The 21,882-nt window shown below is 42.7% G+C and overlaps 1 pseudogene; it reads left to right on the top strand.

The window, feature by feature from the left end:
• The first annotated feature begins 4,931 nt into the window (after positions 1-4,931).
• LOC142155250 (5S ribosomal RNA) lies at positions 4,932-5,049 on the top strand (annotated as a pseudogene).
• Positions 5,050-21,882: the final 16,833 nt, after the last annotated feature.

Raw genomic sequence — 21,882 nt, 5'->3', positions numbered from 1 at the left:
TGTGCGCACGCGCCCGGCTGCTAGCGGCTAAGATCGTCCCGACCGTTGCCTAGGCAATGGCCGGGACTAGGAAGAAATGACGTCCTGGTCGTCATGACGAAGGCCTGGACACTGTGCCAGAACCGGAAGTGAGTCGCGGCAGCGCCCAGAGGCGCCGCGGCTCATAACAGTGATGCAAACAAATTTCACAATAGGTAGAAAATGAACTTGCAGTTAAGGCAGAGCTCTAGTGATTACCACATCTACAATGCATGGGGTCCAATTTCATAAGAAATTGCAAATCAGTGGTGCAGTTTCCATGAGAAAAACAAATTGTGAGGGGAGGGAGTGTACAGGGGATGGGGCCCTGTTAGTCAGCAAGCGGGGAGATGGGGGAGTGAAGCCAGAATCAATATTCCCATTGACAAGTGTATATTAAGAGTTAAGAAGGTGGGGTAAATTCTACTTCCAACTAGTTGGTATGGGAAGGCCAGTCCCTGCGTTGTGGTGCCCAAAAATAATACAAGGCAGTAATTAATGTTGACATATACGCCTAACCACAGGGATCAAATGAGATCGGATAGAGACAGGGCCCAGTAACAGGGTAACAACCTTGCAGGCCATATGCAGTCATACACATCCCTTGGATAGGAGCAAAAGATTGCAATGTAGATAGGAAGTGGCCCCTGAGAGGAACTAGAGAGATTGATGCCCCACGTTACAGCTTAAATGATTTATGTAGTTGCACAAATGTGGCTGGCCCAGCAAGTCACTCCCCTGGGTGGACAGTAGTTCTGGCAACCTACTAATAGTGGACTGACCTCTTGGGCGAGTCTGGGAGACAGAGAGCTGGAGAAAGCTTTTCCGGATTGGGGCCTCTCAGTAGGCGATGATTGCAGGTGAGCAGCTGATGAGCAGGCATTCCAGCTTGCATCTGGGGACTGCAGTGAGAGTGGATAGGCAATTGTGTCGGCGGAGGCAACTGGGGCCAAATGAGACCACCGACAGACGCCCTGGAGAAGCCGCCACCACTCCAGGACTTGCAAGCACAAATGCGAGCCTCTTCCACCATGGATATTGAGCAGCCAGTGCAGAAGTATTCCAGAGGCAGGAGAGTTCAATGATAAACACATGCTGAGAGCATCTTGGTGATTGAAGATGGGTGCCGCGCTGTAGGCCCAAGACCCGTGCACAGAAATATTGATTTGGGGACCCTGACAACACTCCCGCACAATCCCGGTGAGGTGAGGGAAACTCCCATTCTATGTGGAGCTGAAGAAGGGATCGGGAAGAGGTAAGGAATATACGATTTATGCAGGGGTCCATGAGGAGCAATGCAGATGTGCATCCTCTCTCTGCCATAGCTAGATCACGCCCCCTAGAAAGTATATTGTTTACAAAGATACTCTCTGTATTGTATATTGGTCAATAAGATGCCCACTGTATTGTATATTGGTCTCTAGAAAGTTCTTTGTATTGTATTTCATTCACTAGAATGCTCTTTCGATTGTATAGATATCACTAGAATTTGTGTGTGTCTTCCTCCCAGGCCAAAAGTTGGCAGCCCTACCCTGAATGGCCCTGCATTTGAATCAACCAATGCAAACTGCAACTTTATCAAGCTGTCACTCACACTGTACCTGCTCTATTACAGAAGCAGCTCCCTCCTAACATGGCAATCTTCTACAGATGAGTGAAATAAAGCATGATGACATATTTAGTTTAGTATAAACACTACACTAATTTCAAGTATATTAGTCAACTTAGTTATGCTTAGTAGTTGATATATTCATGTCAAATAGTGGCTTTAGTTGCTTTTTTAAAAAAAATAATTGCCAGAGTGATTCCACACACTACCTGTGGCATTATCTTCCTCATTAAATTGTTTAAGTTGAGTTCCATAAATACCTTGGAAAGCAGAGGAACAATATGGAGGCTCAAGCAGTTTGGCCTAGGTTGCAAACACAAGTAAGTGGCCCAGGCTTTTTGAGTAGAGGCATTTTTCATTTAACACTAATTGCAAAATTTGGGCCCTAGCCCCTTAATAAAACCAATATTAATATAGAACCAACATTACCCAGCACTGTACATTCCAATTTTTTGTCTTGAAATTAGGATTGTTTTTATTATAATTATATTTTATTTCTAAAGCACTGACCTATTACTCAGCACTATATATTAAAGGGATCATAATGCAAACAAATTACGTACAATGACATGAAACAGAAGGGTAAGATGAGCCTGTTTAATTATGCTTAGAATCTAAGTGATGTGGGGAACAATTTATACATAAGATAGCAGAATAACAATTGTGGCTGGTGAGGAAAGTGTGTGTGGCTACTGTAAGGCAGAAGCATTATCAGCCACCAATATTAAAGCAGCCATTGCTGACAGGTGTTTGCTCACTTTCCAGTGGTGTGATCCTGTTGTAGCGGCAGCTGCTGCTACCAAGGAGGCCACGGAGATCACCAAAGATAGGAATAGGGATTGCAACAGCAATGACAGTTGACAGCTGAACTTACTTGGTCCAGGAGCTGAACTGAGATGGTATTTCAGAAGAACCTCAAAACAACCCTGGGACGACGGCACTCCTCTGTAATTTCTCATTGTCAAATTTTTAACTGTTAGAAGATGATTATGTGGGCATTCGGCACATATAAATGACCTGTGAGGCAATTTTGGCCTGAATTATAGAACATAGATAACTGGGCACTCATTGACTATGGGTCCCTATTTGCTGAAAGTAAATAATGAAATTCGGTGTGTAAGATGACAGATGCAATACATTTAATATAAAAGATGCAGATGCAAGTGACAAAACTGCCTATATGTCACTATTGTTAAGAACAATCATAATCAAACAATACAATAAAAAAATACAATAAAAAGAGGCATAATGCAGACACAAGTGACAAAACTGTCTATATGTCTCTGATGTTAAGAACAATCATAAACAAACAATACAATAAAAAGAGGCATTATGAACTCCTTGAGAATATCAATTGGAAATCCAACTATTGGCTAATTACATGTGATGTCTCATCTTTGTATACCATCATTAAACATACAATAGGATTAGAAAGCATTAGGTTCTTTTTAGAATCAGATTCCAGTATCATGTCACAACAGGTCGATTTCATTTTATCAAACATTGAGTTCATCTTAACTCATAACTATTTTTGGTATGAGGGTGGATTTTACTTACAGAAACAAGGAACTGCCATGGGTACCAGGTTCGCACCCAGTTATGCGAATCTGTACATGAGTTATTGGGAAGACAGATTCATTTGGTCCCAGCATAGCTGGAGTGCGAACCTGGTACTGTGGAAACGCTATATCGACGACATTTTAATCATTTGGGAAGGATCGGAATCCACTCTACTTCAATTTCTCACATACATCAACAATAATGAGTATTGCTTGATATTTACAGCCCATCATAGCCAACTCTCCATACAATTTTTAGACCTGGAGATCTTTATTAAAGATAACAAAATCATGACCAAAACATACCGCAAGCTGGTTGATGTCAACAGTTTAATTTTATCTGAGAGTAATCACCACCCCAATTGGCTGCGTAGCATCCCTTTGAGCCAATTTACTCGCATAAGACGTAATTGTACAGAGATAGAGGACTACCTTGTCCAAGGACAGGAAATACAACAGCAATTTCTCGAGAAAAAATACGATCCCGATCTGGTTAGTCGGGCTTTCGATCAACTTAAGAACAATGATAGGAACCAGTTGCTCAAATACAAAAATAACACTATAGACACAGAACAAGCAGGATCCTCCAACACAGATAAAGATAAGGTCTTTTTTGTTTCTAACTATTCACAAGACTCAGATTAAAACGTATCATCCAAAAACACTGATACATCCTTATGCAGGATGATATACTTGGATCCATACTTGCGGACAAACCCCAGATTGCATTTACAAAAGACCCAGATTTCAAACGCACACTGACGTCCAGCTACATTCCTACCACCAGCACTATGGGCACTAATAACTGGCTACAAAATCAGAAAAAGGGCTTTTACTACTGTGGACAATGTTCAAATTGCACCAAACTGAGATGTAGGAGTACCAGGCCGATTACTGAATATCGGTCTATGATTACTGAGCAGATATTCAAAATTCATGAATTTATTACGTGTACCAGCAACAATGTTGTATACTTATTGCAATCAGGGCCGGATTAACCCGAGGTCTAACTGGGCTACAGCCCAGGGGCCTCGGGCATCCAGGGGGCCCTTGACAGAGCTCAGCAGAATTATTGATCGGGACAGGGGCGGGGGTGCCCCCGGCCCGATCACTGCTGAGCTCTGTCACAGCAGTCCTCCTTCTCCGGCGCTCAGTACTCTCCTTACTGAGGAGATCTCGCGAGAGTGTCACGAGATCTCCTCAGTAAACAGCTTACAGCGCGCCGCGGAAGGAGGGCTGCAGTGACAGGAGAAGAGAAGGTAAGCGCTTTGGGGGGGGGGGTCGGTCGGCTAACAGGGGGGCCAGGCTGCTACTAATGGGGGGGCCTCACGGGGGAATGGGGGCCCCCTTAGCAATGCAAGTGTGACAAACAATATGTGGATAGGACCATTAGGCAGTTAAAGTTCCGTATAGGGGAGCACCTTAGGAACATGAACATTGGATTTGAAAACCACCACGTTTCTAAACACTTCAAAGATATACACCACTGTGATTGTGATGGTGTAGAGTTTATAGGGATCAAGAAAATCAAAAACCACTGGAGAGGGGGCAACCCTTTACAACAACTGAACAAAGAAGAAACTAGGGCTAGTTATCATCTTAAGACATTAGCCCCATCAGGCCTGAACATAGAGTTTGATTTATCCTTATGATACATTAGTATGATCATATGATGGTGGCACGGGCATTTTCCATCATAGCTATTGGCGCCTCGGATAGACCACTCTAGGAGGTGAGTATAGCGTACCTACAGTCATACCTCTCTGGTTATGCCCAATCTCGTCTGACCTTGGAAGCGAACCAGAGAGGGCCAGGTAAGTAGCAGGATAGGGGACTATCTGCGAATACCTGGTACTATAGGTCCTGCATCTCCCACCTGGGTATATGGTTGCCCTTGTGCGACCGATACAGGAATATATAATATATTACACATGTGCCATATTGGTCCAACTAACTGAAGTTGGCTCCACAATCCACATAGTGGACATACATTACAGATTCATCTGTGCACTCCAATTCCTTTTATTTTTTTCTATTTTTTAGATTTACATTTATTCTATTCCTATCATTACTATATTTCGTCACTAATTACATTAACTATATAGACAATAGGATATTATGCCTCAACCTTAGACTAAATATTCATACTATGGTCCCATTTACCCACTATCGCAATTTATGCAAGCATCTACATTATGTACTATGGATTATTATACTGTCTAGATCCATGCATTATATTTCAGTATATGCATATATATGTGTATTTACTAATTGTTCCCTAAAGAATTGTATGTTCATCTTGTTTATATCATTTTAAATTGCATTTATGTATATGGATCTTATGCTTATCTTTTTAATTACTAATTCACAATCCAATCATAGATACATACAAGGGACTTGATATTTTATGTTTATTTCATTCAATTAAGACTAAATGTAGCAATTACAATTTGTACCACGGTGAGCTATATTACCCACAACAACTTACATAGTCATACATATATATGTTTTACACCAGTCTTTATTTACTATGTTTAATATGTGATGTAGTTCTATCCACCTATTATTACTATACCAGGCTGTATCAGTGTAATCGGAACTTTTCTTTACATTTACATTGTAACTTAAACCTCCAGCCAACATTTAAATATGGATACTCCTCTCCGGATAACCAATCACCTCCACTTATGCTCTTTTTAAACCAACTCATCACGGACACTCATTAAACCCTTGAAAAAGTCCTGATAGGACGAAAACCGTTGGGGCACGCCCACTTCACGTAACACCCCCCCCTAACATCCACTACGGTGATTCCCTACAGACGTAATGTTTGCACAGCTCTATTCCACCGGAGACTGAAGTGATCATTTCCGCCCCGCCGCGCGGCCTTTCTGAGGGTCAACAACAGCAAGTAGTATATTTTATTGTATCCTCAACCACCTCTCTCTGGTTCCGTGACTGGACTTTTACTTATACTATACTTACAAGCCTGGATGGATTTATTCCGGAGGTATTAATACCACACAGACTTATACCGCAATAAGAACACTTTTGACTTTATTACTTTATGTTCGCTATCCTCTTGGAACCGGTATAGCCGATATATTGGCTGGAGGCTATCGTCATTTCATTGTCAATACCCTTGGTTTTTTTATTTAGCAGAATGCGTATGGAACCTACATTTTGGCATTCATAACGCCTCTTTTTATTGTATTGTTTGTTTATGATTGTTCTTAACATCAGTGACATATAGACAGTTTTGTCACTTGTGTCTGCATTATGCCTCTTTTTATTGTATTTTTTTATTGTATTGTTTGCTTATGATTGTTCTTAACAATAGTGACATATAGGCAGTTTTGTCACTTGCATATGCATCTTTTATATTAAATGTATTGCATCTGTCGAAGTCAGCAAATTGGATAAAGTCATTTCAATTAAAGTCTAGCAAACTTGGTTGTCTTTGTCTGAAAAGATGCGTACGGTACGCATCGACGTACAAGGGCACGCTACGGCGTGAAAGGGCGTACGCATCCACTACACGTGGCAGCAACAGTAATTGGTCTTTTACCATACATTCGCACGAACACGCATACTTGTAAAATAGTACACATTAATGGTAGTTGCAACACATAGTCAGTTATGTCGAAATATAGTAGTATTTATATGTTATATCAGAGTTACATGCATATTAGTGAAATACACGGAACGGGTTGAAGGAATCACATCATGAGTGGTATCATAATGAACCTTGTTACATATCCTACTGTTTGGTTCACTCTGCAAAGGAATCGTAGAGTGCATACACAAGTTATGAATGATAGGGAATTATGAACTACTTAAGACTAAGGAATCTTGGCGGGAAGAGCAGAGCATACCCCCTGCAGAGATGACCCCCTCCTTTGGATTCCTTAGGATGAACCAGCCAATGATTGACAACCCCTTGGACATTCCTGAGACCTGGACCAATAGATGCAAGCTATACCATCTTCATTGTATTACTGTATTTGATTGTGTATATAAGCAGCAGCTTGTGATCCAGTGAGCAGACATCTTGTCCCCAGACTTCAGGATTGAATGACTGCACTGGATCCAGAGCGCCTGCGATAAGTAACGACTGTATTTATTATTACTTTGCTTGAGCATATTATTCTACTTATTGCGAATAAATCTTTGTGCGTTGGAAACACAAATCGAGGTTCGACAATCGTTATTGGTTAGCGACAATACGCACATAACAATTTGGGGGCTCATGAGCTTTGGAGGTTTCGTTGCCGATGATACGCAAGACCAACGGATTTCGGTTCCGCAAAAAAGGGTGGAGACGCGTCATAAACGGGTAAGAACGCATTGTGTTCAAAACCTGAATTTTACTCTGTGTTGTGAAACCGAATGTCCGTTTTGCATTATCTATGGCACGCTAACTAGAACCTAGGGATAAAAGAGAAAACTGTTTCTTTTTACTGTCATTGTGCGTTTTAACTGTATTGCATTGCTTAGCGTATGTGTATTTCCTGCTGTGCGTACGCGAACTTCCGGTAGATTTGCCACGTGGTTAAACAATCGTTTTGATAGTTATTATACATGCATAGTATAATTACTTGTGAAAGCCTCTGAGATATTATTACTGTTGTTGGGAACTTTTGATTTTCTGCGCAGAAAAGGTGTATAGTGTGTGATGTTGTAACGTAGATACACTGTTTATTATTCATTGTGCTCAGTTGCTGTCTGATGAGGCGGATTGCCCAACTGAAGGACGGTATACAGGGCAGGTATACCGAATGCGAAAACCGAGTTTTCGCAAAGCGCTACCAATAGATCGCAAGGTTTGCTAATAATTAGTATTGGTCGGCAGTGAGATCTAACCGCATCTTTAGTGCGAATTGGTGAAGCAGCTAGGAGGAATTATATTGGAAAGGCTGGTTGATTGTATCGACTTTGTTCTCCCAGTTATAATAAACTCAACAGATTTTTGTGGTTTAGCCAGGGTATCGAGGAGCTGATAGCCCTTGGGTCCCACAGTGATATTGTCTGTGTTAGGGGTCCTTGTTTAATACAAGAGGAAGTGAGTGGACGCGGCTTGAGCAAATACGTCCACGGCCAGTAAGAGATCTCTAGCGGTAGAGTTTTTGTAGCAAATTGTTGAAAGTGGTCTGCATAGATTGGTGTTATTCAACATGGGTGCTAAGCATACGCTAGAGATGGTCAGTGTACTAGCTAAGGAAGGCCCTATTGGTTCAGCGAGGTTTCTCATGTGTAAGAAATATGGTGCATACGCAACTGTGTATTGGGACACGTGGGTCAAGATGACCAAAGATTGTGATAGGCCTTTCCCAACAATAGGAAGTTTTAATGCAGAGGTACTAAATACTGTAAAAGATAAAGTATGGTTGATCAAGTCAATGAAAAAGGAGAAATAGACATGATTGTTTAAAATTGTGGCAAATGGAAGGTAACACGTGGCAGAGCAGCGAATGCAAACCGGAAGTAGGCGTGGCAAAAAGCGCGCGCAAGGCGGATGTAACCGTTGAGAAGCGTGGCGAACTCAGCGCAAGCGCGCCCCCGCCACCTTATGTGGCGGGAGGGGTAAGTACAGCCGTTGTTAAAACTGAAAATAGAAAAATTGCTAAGTTGTATCCTGTTTTAAGCCAGTTTAAATCAAGTGTATCTGAAAATGAAGATGAACCCACTGTGATTTCGGCCATTGCCCATGCTGTTAGTGTACTAGAGGCTCAGCGCAAGTATGAGAAAATGGCTGAGATAGGTGAGAGTAGCATGACACTAGGAGTGAAAGCGTTCTAAATCTAGAACCAGCAAATCCTGTAGTGTCCCCTGAAGTCAGTGTACCAGAGGGTGCGTTCCCAGTCCGCACAATATCAGTTCCCAATGGGAAACCGGATAAGGATGGTGTAGTTCCTTTAAGAAATGTTACAATGCATTGTCCCTGGACTAGATCAGAATTACGTTCCATTATGACTGAATTCCCAGATCCTAGAAAAGAGTTGGCTAAGTGTCAGAAATTTGTTAAAGACTTAGGAAATGCCCACGAACCAACCAATAAGGATTGGCGTGTACTGTTGAGGGCGTGTCTTCCTCCCAATACTAACATACAAAAATTCATTGAAGATTGTTTGTTGGAGGAAGATGACACCTTGACTGATGAGATTAACCAAAAGAATATAGAACAAATTGTCAAACATTTAGCCATCTATTTTCCAGTAGTAGTAAATTGGAGTAAGATTTTCACCATTAAACAAAAGGATAGTGAAACAGCAGCAGATTACTTCACTAGAGCTATAGCAGCGATAAAACGGTTTACTGGGATATCCAACATAAGTGAGGACCCACATCACAGAGAGGTAGCTGTAGGAGTACTGATGGATGGCCTTAGAGAAAATTTAAAGACGAGAGTACAAACCACATTACCTAATTGGAGAGGTGTCACGGTAGATTCTCTTAGGGAGTCTGCTGTGGAGCATGACAAGAACCTTTTTAGACAAAAGGAGGAGAACGGTAATAGGTTAATGACGGTGAGTATACAGGCTCTAGAGGGGATGCATACACGACCACCAGCATACAACCCATATAACAAGAAACATAGAGTGATCAGATGTTTCAATTGTAATGAAGAAGGACACATGAGGAGGGATTGTAAAAAAGACAGATTCAGCCCTAGAGGTGGGACACATAGATATCCTCCAAGGAAGAATTCACATAGAATCGAAGACTCACATCTACCCGCACATAATATAACCACAAATATTGCGCGGGAAAATGATAGTCAGCGCTAGGGGTCAGATCATACCTGTAGTCTACAGCCAGTGAGGTTAACTGAGAGTCAGAGTGAAGAACCAAAAATGATAGTTGGCATAGCTGGTAGGAAACAAACCTTTCTTGTAGATACAGGGGCGGCCCGATCTGTGATAACCTCTCCTTTCAATCTACAGCTGACCAGTAAAACCATTCCAGCTATGGGGGTAACGGGAAAAGTGTTACATTATCCACTAACTAAACCCGCTGAAGTTACTATTGGGCCTCTGCATACTAAGCATTCATTTCTCTTGGCTGCAGCGGCTCCTACTAACTTGCTAGGGAGAGACTTGCTATGTAAAATGGGATGTGTCATATACTGTACTTCAGATGGTGTGTTCCTAGATATACCCGAGAAGGTCGCACATGAGGTACAGGATATATTGGACACCCCTCAAAGGTTAATGTTACACTCTACTGTTATAGAACACAGTCCATTTCAAGTAAAGGGGATGTTGCTGGAAATACCAGGTTCCCTATGGACCAGAGATGGACAGGACACTGGACTGATGGCAAACGTAGCCCCTGTCATGGTCAATCTAAAAAGTGGTAGGATAGCTTCAAAAATCCCACAGTATCCATTAAAACCGGAGGTGGAACTAGGGGTATATCCTGTTATTGAGAGGCTGTTACAACAAGGGATTTTAATTCGTACAGCCAGTACAGCAAATAGTCCCATTTTCCCTGTGAAGAAGAATGGGGGGAGGGGCTATAGATTAGTCCAGGACTTAAGGGGAATTAATAAAGTTGTTGAGAGCCAATTCCCCGTAGTGCCGAATCCAGCTGTCATCCTCATGCAGATTCCACCGTCTTCCAGTCATTTTACTGTCATTGATCTATGTTCTGCTTTCTTCTCAGTCCGTCTTCACCCTGACTGCCAAAACCTTTTTGCATTCTCCTACAGGGGAGTGCAATACACATGGACCAGACTACCCCAGGGGTTCATTGACAGCCCCAGTATTTTCTCCCAAGCCTTACATGACTGTTTGCAATCCTTTCAACCCCACAATGGGTCTGTTCTAATTCAATATGTGGACGATTTGTTGTTGTGCTCTGATTCTTTTATGTCATGTTTACATGATACTAAATTGTTGTTGCTTCATCTTTCACAAACAGGGCACAAGGTGGCAAAGGATAAATTACAGCCATGTCAGACTAAGGTCAAATACTTAGGACACTGCCTCACTAAGGGGCTAAGACACCTGACAACCGACAGAATTTAGGCCATACAACACATGACTCTGCCGCAGAGCCAGAAGCAGATTCGTACTTTCTTAGGGATGTGTGGATACTGTAGATCCTGGATCCCAGGTTTTTCTATTCTGGCATTACCATTGCAGGAGCTAGTCTCTTCCTCAAAACCAGAACGTGTTGTACACACAGAAGAGTCAGAGCAAGCGTTCTTTAATCTTAAAGATAGTCTGACGAGAGCATCTGCATTGGGAATACCTGATTATGAAAAGCCTTTTGAGCTATTTTGTACAGAAGCTGATGGTTGTGCAGCAGGGGTCCTCGCACAGAAACATGGTGACGCTAGCAGACCGGTAGCATACTACAGTGCACAATTAGACAATGTGGCAAGATCACTTCCAACATGTCTCAGAAGTGTAGCAGCAACGGCCCTTCTGGTAAGTAAGAGCGAGGACATAGTATTAGGACATAATTCAACTATCTATACACCCCATACTGTATCAGCTCTGTTAAATTCAGCCCAAACCAGACATGTTTCTTCAGCTAGATTCACAAAGTGGGAACTAGCCCTGATGGCACCCTCAAACATCACCATCAAACGATGTAGCACCTTAAATCCAGCTACATACCTTCCGTATGTGTCTCTAGAGACACAAAGGGTGGGAGGTGAGGGGACCCTGGTTGATGATGAGTTAGGCAAGAATACTGACACGCATGACTGTATGGAACCCCTGAATCAGACCTTTACTGCAAGGCCCGACATACGTGACACCCCCTTAGAAAATTTAGATTTTACGTTTTATACAGACGGAAGTTGTCATAGACAGACAGAGACAGGAGAGCTATGTACTGGTTACGCTGTTGTAGATGATCAGGATGTGGTAGAAGCTGAACCCCTTGGTCCACCTCACTCAGCCCAGGTGGCGGAACTAGTAGCACTAAGGAGAGCGTGTGAAATGGCAGAGGGTAAATTAGCCAATATATATACTGACTCTAGGTACGCCTTCGGGGTAGTGCACGATTTTGGGGCCCTTTGGCGTATTAGAAACTTTACGACAGCAGCAGGTACACCAGTGGCACACTCACAACACATAAAAGGACTTCTGACAGCGATACAGTTACCCAGAACAGTAGCCGTCATAAAGTGCAAAGCCCATACCTTTGAAGAAGACCCAGTGTCATTGGGCAACAACAGGGCAGACGAAGCTGCTAAATGGGCAGCAGGGCAACCTATGACTGTATCGACCGAGACTATGATGGTTTTTCAGACATTAGACATGCAGAAATTATTTGAAATGCAAGATTTGTGTTCCCTGCAGGAAAAGGCGGTCTGGAAGGCGAAGGGATGTGGTCAAGAGTCCTCAGGACTCTGGAGGGATGGACAAGGCTGTAGCTCCCCGAACATACTATCCAAGCCTGGCTGAAGCAGCACACAGTCTGACTCACCTGGGTAAAGAAGGTATGTGCAAACTGGTGAGAGCATACTGGTGTGCTCCCGGATTTTCCTCTCAGGCTGGTAAGAAAGCCATGTCATGTCTTACTTGTTTGAGGAAAAATGTTGGGAAAACTATTCCAACTGAGCTATCCCACATCCCTCCTACAGACGGACCTTTCTAGGTAATACAAATTGACTATATCCAATTATCACCGTGCAGGAATCTAAAGTATGTGTTAGTGTGTATTGATGTGTTTTCCGGTTGGGTAGAAGCATATCCGGCAGCCACTAATACTGCTGTGTTCACTGCAAAGAAAATTGTACAAGACTTTGTATGTAGGTTCGGTATCCCTAGAATCATTGAAAGTGATAGGGGTACCCATTTTCCTGGTGATATCTTCCAAAATATGTGTAAAATCATGGGAATCAGTAGCAGACTTCACACCCCTTACTGACCACAAGCTAGTGGTAAGGTGGAGAGAGTAAACGGTACTATAAAGAACAAGCTGGGTAAGATAATGGCTGAAACTGGGTTGGCATGGCCTGAGGCTTTGTCATTGGTCCTCCATAGCATTCGAACCACTCCTAGACCTCCTCTTAATCTGTCCCCCTTTGAGATACTGTTCGGACGACAACCTCATTTGATTGTGAGTCCTCAAGACGACTTGAAGTGTAATAATGAAGTGACGAGACAATATCTTATAAGAATGAGTAGACAACTAAAACAACAACAACAAAAACTAAAAATGCTGTCACCTGGTATGCCAGAAACAAACTGTCATGATGTTGAACCTGGAGACTATGTTATGATCCGCAATTTCTTACGTTCAGGTTGTTTAACAGACCGTTGGGAAGGCCCATACCAAGTGCTGCTGACCAGTACTACATCACTGAAGGTTGCAGAGAGAGACACTTGGGTCCATTCCACCCACTGCAGGAGAGTCCATAATCTGGAGAAAGTGCAAGATAAAACTAAGACCGACGACACAGAGCTGTCACTTGTGAGCCTGTTCCGGGAGACCTAAAGCCTGCAGTCGAGACACCTGAACCAGAGACGTTGCCTCAGAACTATCTTTCCAGCGATGGAGTGGCGGTTTTTGTTTTTCTTTTGTTCCAGGATTTTCCTTGTTTTACTCTTTCTAGGATATTCTATTTTTGTGAAGGAGGATGGAGGACGGAGGAGAGTTCTGGGAGTGATACGGATGAAATGGAGGCAGAAGAAAAGTTAATAGGATACTCAGAGCAGCCCATTATCAAACTTGGTCCAGGGGTTATGAAAAGGTCTGCTAGCTCAGGAACTCAGAGGCAGTGTGAGGGGCTATTGTCTGATGAGTATTGTATCTGCAAGTTCTGCGACTCCCTAGTTGAAGAGAGATGCATCCAACGATGCCAGTCCCCCAGTACTCTGAATATAGGCGGGCATCCTTTGGAGGATTATCACTCCCTGGTGGGTAAGGTACTAAACCAAACCGAGTGTTGGGTGTGCTCTCACGTGCCGCAAGGGCAGCATAATATAGGACTAGTGCCATTCCCTCTAAACATATCTGAAGTACTCGAATTGAGGGGTGGGAGGCCCATAGACGGGAGGTACAATAACACTAGGTCCCCTAGTCTGACGCTTCGACAATACTCCATAGGCAGATCTGTACTGTGCCTAAATATATCTCATGTAAAGCGCCTGGAGAATTGGGAGGCTGACCTATTAGATCAGACAATGGCTCGCCACACTCATTTTAGAGGGAGACTCACAAGGTCACTACTAGGCAGGAATGTTGATGGAAGTCACAAATTAGGGCGTATAACCAAACAGAAGAAGGTATCCATTGGAAAAGTCTCTACAGATAAATGTAAAAATGTCATTAATGCCGACACGTGTCTAGAACAAATGGAGACACTAGGCATGGGTAGTTTTATCAAAACTCTGTGTGATATAATTCATGGGCATACTGCTCCTTATGTTCTCCCTGATGATGTGTATTTTGTTTGTGGGAGGAAAGCTTATTCCTGGGTGACTCCGAGTTCCAAAGGCTTGTGTTTCTTAGCTAAACTGGTTCCTGAAATTATGACTATTACTCATGAAGAAATGGTTGGTATTCACAAGACTACATCACCACCATACATACACACACAGTATAAACACCGTGGCAAGAGAAATATGATTCCTGGTGAGGAACCCATAGCTACAAAATTGATTAGTGAAACTGCTGGTTTCCAAGTTATGGTTGCTCTAGAACTCACCAGGACCGCTCGGGGAACATTAAACTTTAAATATATCCAAGACCTAGCCAAATTAATAGATAATATCACCGAGACGTATGATGACACTTTCAGGTATACTGGAAGGGAGCTACAAGCGTACAAGAAGGAGTTGGTGCAACATAGACTGGTACTAAATTATCTCACCTCTATTACTGGTGGGTACTGTGTGACACTGGCCACCCAGTTCGGTGTCAAATGTTGCACATACATCACTAATAATACGGATGACCCTAAAGAGGTTATAGACCGGAAGATGGACAAAATTTTGCAGCTGAAATGGGAATTTCGAAAGAGTCACAATTCTTCGTTATATGAGGTCGGGGAAAAGGTGGCAGGTTGGTTCTCGTGGTTGAACCCTGTGTATTGGTTCTCCGGTCTGGGGGAGTGGGTACAATAAATGGTTGCTAGTGTAGGTAAGCTCCTTCTCCTTATACTGGGTGTCATCTTAGCGATTGGTTTAGTTGTCAAATGTGTTCCTACTATGTTGAAGTGTGGAAAATGGTCTCATAGGAGTAACACTGAGAAAGAGACTGAAAGGGTGGTACCAGATACCGAGATCATGGTTTGTGAAGAAGTATTGTATAATCCTGAACTTGAAATGGTGATTGGGTGATAGTTTATTACACTATCAAAGGGTGGAGCTGTCGAAGTCAGCAAATTGAATAAAGTCATTTCAATTAAAGTCTAGCAAACTTGGTTGTCTTTGTCTGAAAAGATGCGTATGGTACGCATCGACATACAAGGGCACGCTACGGCGTAAAAGGGCGTACGCATCCACTACACGTGGCAGCAACAGTAATTGGTCTTTAACCATACATTCGCACAAACACGCATACTTATAAAATAGTACACATTAATGGTAGTCGCAACACATAGTCAGTTATGTCGAAATATAGTAGTATTTATATGTTATATCAGAGTTACATGCATATTAGTGAAATACACGGAACGGGTTGAAGGAATCACATCATGAGTGGTATTATAATAATGAACCTTGTTACATATCCTACTGTTTGGTTCACTCTGCGAGGGAATCGTAGAGTGCATACACAAGTTATGAATGATAGGGAATTATGAACTACTTAAGACTAAGGAATCTTGGCGGGAAGAGCAGAGCATACCCCCTGCAGAGATGACCCTCTCCTTTGGATTCCTTAGGATGAACCAGCCAATGATTGACAACCCCTTGGACATTCCTGAGACCTGGATCAATAGATGCAAGCTATACCATCTTCATTGTATTACTGTATTTGATTGTGTATATAAGCAGCAGCTTGTGATCCAGTGAGCAGACATCTTGTCCCCAGACTTCAGGATTGAATGACTGCACTGGATCCAGAGCGCCTGCGATAAGTAACGGCTGTATTTATTATTACTTCGCTTGAGCATTTTATTCTACTTATTGCGAATAAATCTTTGTGCGTTGGAAACACAAATCGAGGTTCGACAATCGTTATTGGTTAGCGACAATACGCACATAACACATCTGTCATCTTACACACTGAATTTCATTATTTATTTTCAGCAAATAGGGACCCATAGTTAATGAGCGCCCAGTTATCTATGTTCTATATTTCTATTGTTGTTTGAGGGAGGGATACCCTCAGCTGGTGCAGCTCTTGCAGTATATTTCAGAGAGCGCGATCCTTCCCAACCAATTTGGCCTGAATTGAATTCCCCTCTGGTGTTATATAATGTTTAGAGTCATATCTGTTATCAAGAGCCATATCCAGTGTCAAGACTAATATGCAGAGCCATGAATGATGCCAAGACTAATGTGCACCACTATATCTATTGCAAAACATATGTACCCACTGCATTAGCCTCTCTCACTTTTGCTCTGTTTGAGCAGAAATTCCATCCATCGCTGCCAGGTTTCAATAACAGCAACTACCATCACTGGCTGATTGCACTGTTTCTTTCCAGCACTGAAAAAAAGAGGTATACAAATCTCCCAGTTTTACATGTCTCTGCAAAATTCCTCTACATGGATAATAATAAACAATATGCATCATATTATAATATTCTGTCCAACAAAAATGAAGTCTGAATTTGGCATATTCTGTCTTTCCACCACTCTGAGCAAATATTTGCACACACAAAATACTCCATCTTGCTGCTATAATGCATGCACAATCCTAAAGAGTAGGCACTAATGTAGAAAAATAGGCACAAGCATATTTTGCTGTTCCAAGGTCCAATCTGATCCTGTTTATAAATTACCTCCAATATGGCATAGTTGTCATCATTTGAAAATAATTGCCAGGGTTGATAGCAATTTCATGTGTACATATGAAGTCTAGATAGACTTTAGTTGGGTACACGCTACATGTAAATTCATGCAAATATCGTACAGATAAACGACCATTTGGTCAGATATTGTCACGCCTAAGGATCTGTCTGTACCCAGACTGAGTTGTGTCTCTGGAGCTGGACTGGTGACTACGTGGACAAAGCTGGGTGGCCTGATAATGTCCCTCTGCATATAGTGAATGGACTGGTGCAGATGGTGTTTACACTAGCAGGGGGAAGCAAACAGGAACTGAATTGCTGCACCGGACTGTAAATGGAATACTGTAACCGGAATGCAGAAGAGAATTGCTGTAACCGGAATGCTGTGATCGGAATGCAGAAGAGGATTGCTGTAACCAGAAGGAACCGGAATGCTGTAAGGAACCAGAGTGAATGGAACCAGAATGCAGACTGCACTGTTAGTAGCAAGAATGTAGCAAGATAGTGAGACTGCAAACTGCTGGTAACCAGGTTGGCGTCTGGAATACAACATTGCACTGGCAACAGGTAAGGGCTCTAGGAAGTCCTTTTATAGTAATTGTTGATTGCTGATTGGAGACTACAATCAGCTTGGCAGTAGCAGCACCCTGAGTTGCTGAAATGGATCAGGTGACTATACCCAAGATGGTAGCTCCCATGAACTGGTTTTGGAGGGAATCTGAAATGATCACCTGACTGGCAGTTATCACCTGACTGGATGAAAGGAATCATGTGACCGAATACAAGATGGCCACACCCATACTCTGATTCTGGAGGGATCTCTGGAGTGCAGACAGACTCAACAGCATCTTACAGAGAGGTCTAAAACCATTAGAGGATGAGAACCACAGGGATAACTTGGAAAGGCAGTGAAGAGGCAAGTGACAGAACTTGAGAGTCTGGTGTGTGAGAGTACCCCCTTTTGAGGGTGGACCCTGGACACCTCTTGGGCTTCAAAGGGAATTTTGCATGGAAGATACGGACCAAACGTGGAGCATATAAATCAGTGGCTTTAATCCAGGCTCATTCTTCTGGGCCGTAACCCCTCCAATCAATAAGGTACCATGACAAATCCGTGAATTGAGTATCTTTTCCACTTCATACTCGCCTCCTCGTTGAGTTTGGATTTTGGGTGGTATATTTACTAAACTGCGGGTTTGAAATAGTGGAGATGTTGCCTATAGCAACCAATCATCTTCTAGCTTTCATTTATTTAGTGCATTCTACATAATAATAGTTAGAATCTGATTGGTTGCTATAGGCAACATCTCCACTTTTTCAAACCCGCAGTTTAGTAAATATACCCCTAGGAGTCTTAGGGAGTGCAAAATGAAACCTATTCAGGACCAAAGGTTTCAACAAGGATATGTGGAATGAATTTGGGATTCGTAGACACAGGACTGATGATGGAACTTTTTTGAGTGAGGCAAAGATCCTCATCTTGAACCATGGAAAGAGGAAGAGCATCGGCCTTATAATTCTGGGATCCTGGCCGGTAGGTTACTTTGAAGTCAAATCTCGAAATGAACAAGGCCCATCTAGCCTGTCTTGGATTGAGACACTGGGCTGACTTTAGGTACAGAAGGTTTTTATGATCTGTGACAACAGAAATGGGAATTTTGGCACCTTCCAACAAATGTCTTCATACTTCCAAATCCAACTTAATGGCTAATAATTCCTGATCTCCTATAGAGTCGTTTTTCTCTGCGAAAAAATTTGCAGAAATTTGCGACAAAAATATCCACAGGGATGAAGATATCCATCTTCAAAACGTTGAGATAAAACAGCACCTACACCTACTGCAGAGGCATCCACAAGATAAAGGGTCGGGATAAATCAGGCGTAGAATTTCTAAGGATGCTTAGAATGTGGTTCAGCCAGGCTGATCAAAGATCCGACGGAAGGCTGCTGTGAATCCAGAACAAGAGGAAAGCAGGAGATCTTTCCCACAATGGAGATGCCCAGGCTAATGCTTGTCCCGATAGGAGAGAGATAATGTATGCAACTTTTGCTTTCTCGATGGGGAAATTGCTGGACAGTAGCTCAAAATGAATCTCACATTGATTCAGGAACCCCCTGCACAATTTTGGATCACCATGAAACTTGGCAGGAGTTGGCAGATGAAGACGAGAAGCTGTGTCAGGAACTTGAACAGGTGGAGCTTGTACAGAAACAGAAGAGTCACTTGAACTGAGAGTAGTTTGAATGCTATCCAGGCGGGAGGACAATTCTTGAAGAAACTGCATGATTTGTCCCTGGGCCTTTTCCTGGCTCACGAGCTGATTCACCAGGCTTTGCATTGCTCCTTGGAGCAGATCACCAGTGGGATTCATTAGGCCAGTGCAAACTGTCACCACTGAGTATCTGTCTGTACCCAGACTGGGTTGTGTCTCTGGAGCTGGACTGGTGACTACGTGGAGAAAGCTGGGTGGCCTGATAATGTCCCTCTGTATATAGTGAATGGACTGGTGCAGATGGTGGTTACACTAGCAGGGGGAAGCAAACAGTAACTGAATTGCTGGACCGGACTAGAACCGGAATGCTAGACCGGACTGTAACTGGAATGCTGTAACCGGTATGCTGGAAGAGGATTGCTGTAAGGAACCAGAGTGGATGGAATGGACTGGAGCCAGAATGCAGACTGCACTGTCAGAGCTGGGTTAGTAGCAAGGCTGTAGCAAGATTGTGAGACTGCAAACTGCTGGGAACCAGGCTGGCATCTGGAATACAACGTTGCACTGGCAACAGTTAAGGGCTCCAGGAAGTCCTTTTATAGTTGTTGTTGTTGTTGATTTGTGGTTGGAGACTGCAATCTGCTGGGTAGTAGCAGCACTCTGAATTGTTGAAATGGATCAGGTGACTATATCCAAGATGGCAGCTCCCATGAACTGGTTTTGGAGGGAATCTAACATGGAGGCTGTTATCACCAGATTGTCTGAGAGGAATCATGTGACTGAATCCAAGATGGCCACGCCCATACTCTGATTCTGGAGGGATCTCTGGAGTGCAGACAGACTGGACAGCATCTTACAGAGAGGTCTAAAACCATTAGAGCCTGAGAACCGCAGGGATAACTTGGAAAGGCAGTGAAGAGGCAAGTGACAGATATTGCATTAGTGTGTAGTCTTCCACGATCATGTTTTAACGCACCAAAGCACATTGTATTGTTAGATTTGGTTTTCTAAACTTCCTAAAAATCATGATCAATCATGGAAGGATTTCCGGCAAATGTGGAAGTGTGAATGCACTCACGATCAGCAGTGCAGGCAGACCTCTATAGAGGATACAGAGTCACGATCTTTTCAGCAGATGGTTATAATAGATGGAGATCACAGATCTGAAGGTAAATCGTGTGGGTGTGTACACATAAATCTGCATGCTCATATGGACTTTCAGTCGTTGGTAAAATTATTACAGAATCGAATCTGCAGTAACTTTCTGTAGTGTGTACCCAGCTTTAGGTACAATACATCCCTCAATTTTATGCACACCTGTAGTCTTGAACATTCTTAACTATGAGACTTATTTAGACTAATTAAGCATAGTGTACCAAGTGCACATTCCACATAATTGTTATGCCCATTCCATGAATGGAGCTGGCTTTGTGAGCTCCTGTCACCATATGATACTATATGCCACTGTTTGGAGCCATGTGAGATGATGGTGTGATATTATTACCATTGGACTTAGTAATTGTAATGCCATTGTGTTTTAAATACTGCATTTTAGTATTTATTGTCTTATAAAGCATGTACAAGAACAGATAGAACTGTATTCTGTATCCAAAGCAAGAGCTTTTTCTCATTATTTAAAAACTGGGAATTTGCCTGAAGTGTTAATTTTCCATAAACAACATGAGAATGACCCTAGAAATTAGTGAAATTATTGCAACTGTAATGTGGTAATCTTATACCATATAAACCTCCCTTTACAATGCAGCGCCGCTTTAAATTTAATCGCCGAAGACGCTGAACACGACGGAGTTGAAGAATCCGGACATTAATACATTTACCCCCAGATGTGTGTTCACTTTGGCCACACAAACATGGGTGATTTAATTTCAGTCACTCAAAGCTCAGGGTGAGCGATTGGATCTCATGGAACTCAGCAGATGTGGCCAATATGCACAACACTGGCAGTTCGTTATCTTATGTTCATAAAGATTATGTGTCACTTTGCACTCACACACAGTGATATGGGGGCAGAGGTGGTATAAAATCAAATTGGCCATCCAAATCATGCGTCATATCAAGTATGGACATCTTCTGCCAAATCACAACCACGCAATTGTGCTGATAACTAGTTAGACTCAACAAGCTTGGTACAAAATAAATATGAATCCATTCTTTCTGGTTTCAACTTGTCAAATTTCATAGAATTTAAAAATGTTGTTGCTTAACTTTTTCACTGCCATTGATCATCATCACTGTTTATTTATAGGGTAACATAGATTCTGTTATTCCAGGCAATAATTATAAAGGTATGACAAACATGAAACATATGGTAGAGAGGGCCTGCCCTTGAGAGCTTACATTCTAGAGAATAGATGCAGGTTTTACATTTATAACTCTGTGTCAGGCGCCGTCCCGCACTCCTTCCTGGTGCCGGGACGGACGCCTTCTCTGCCCCCGTCCCGTTGCCTAGCAACGGGACGTCACTTCCGCCCAGCAGACAGGATGTTCGGGCACATACGGAGGCAACGGAGACGCTCAGGGCCGCTTCCTGTCGGCGGT

This window comes from Mixophyes fleayi, chromosome 4 (genome assembly GCF_038048845.1).
Source record: "Mixophyes fleayi isolate aMixFle1 chromosome 4, aMixFle1.hap1, whole genome shotgun sequence".
Classification (NCBI taxonomy): domain Eukaryota; kingdom Metazoa; phylum Chordata; class Amphibia; order Anura; family Limnodynastidae; genus Mixophyes; species Mixophyes fleayi.
Note: the sequence above shows the minus strand (reverse complement) of the source record. Positions and strands in the feature narration are given on the sequence as shown.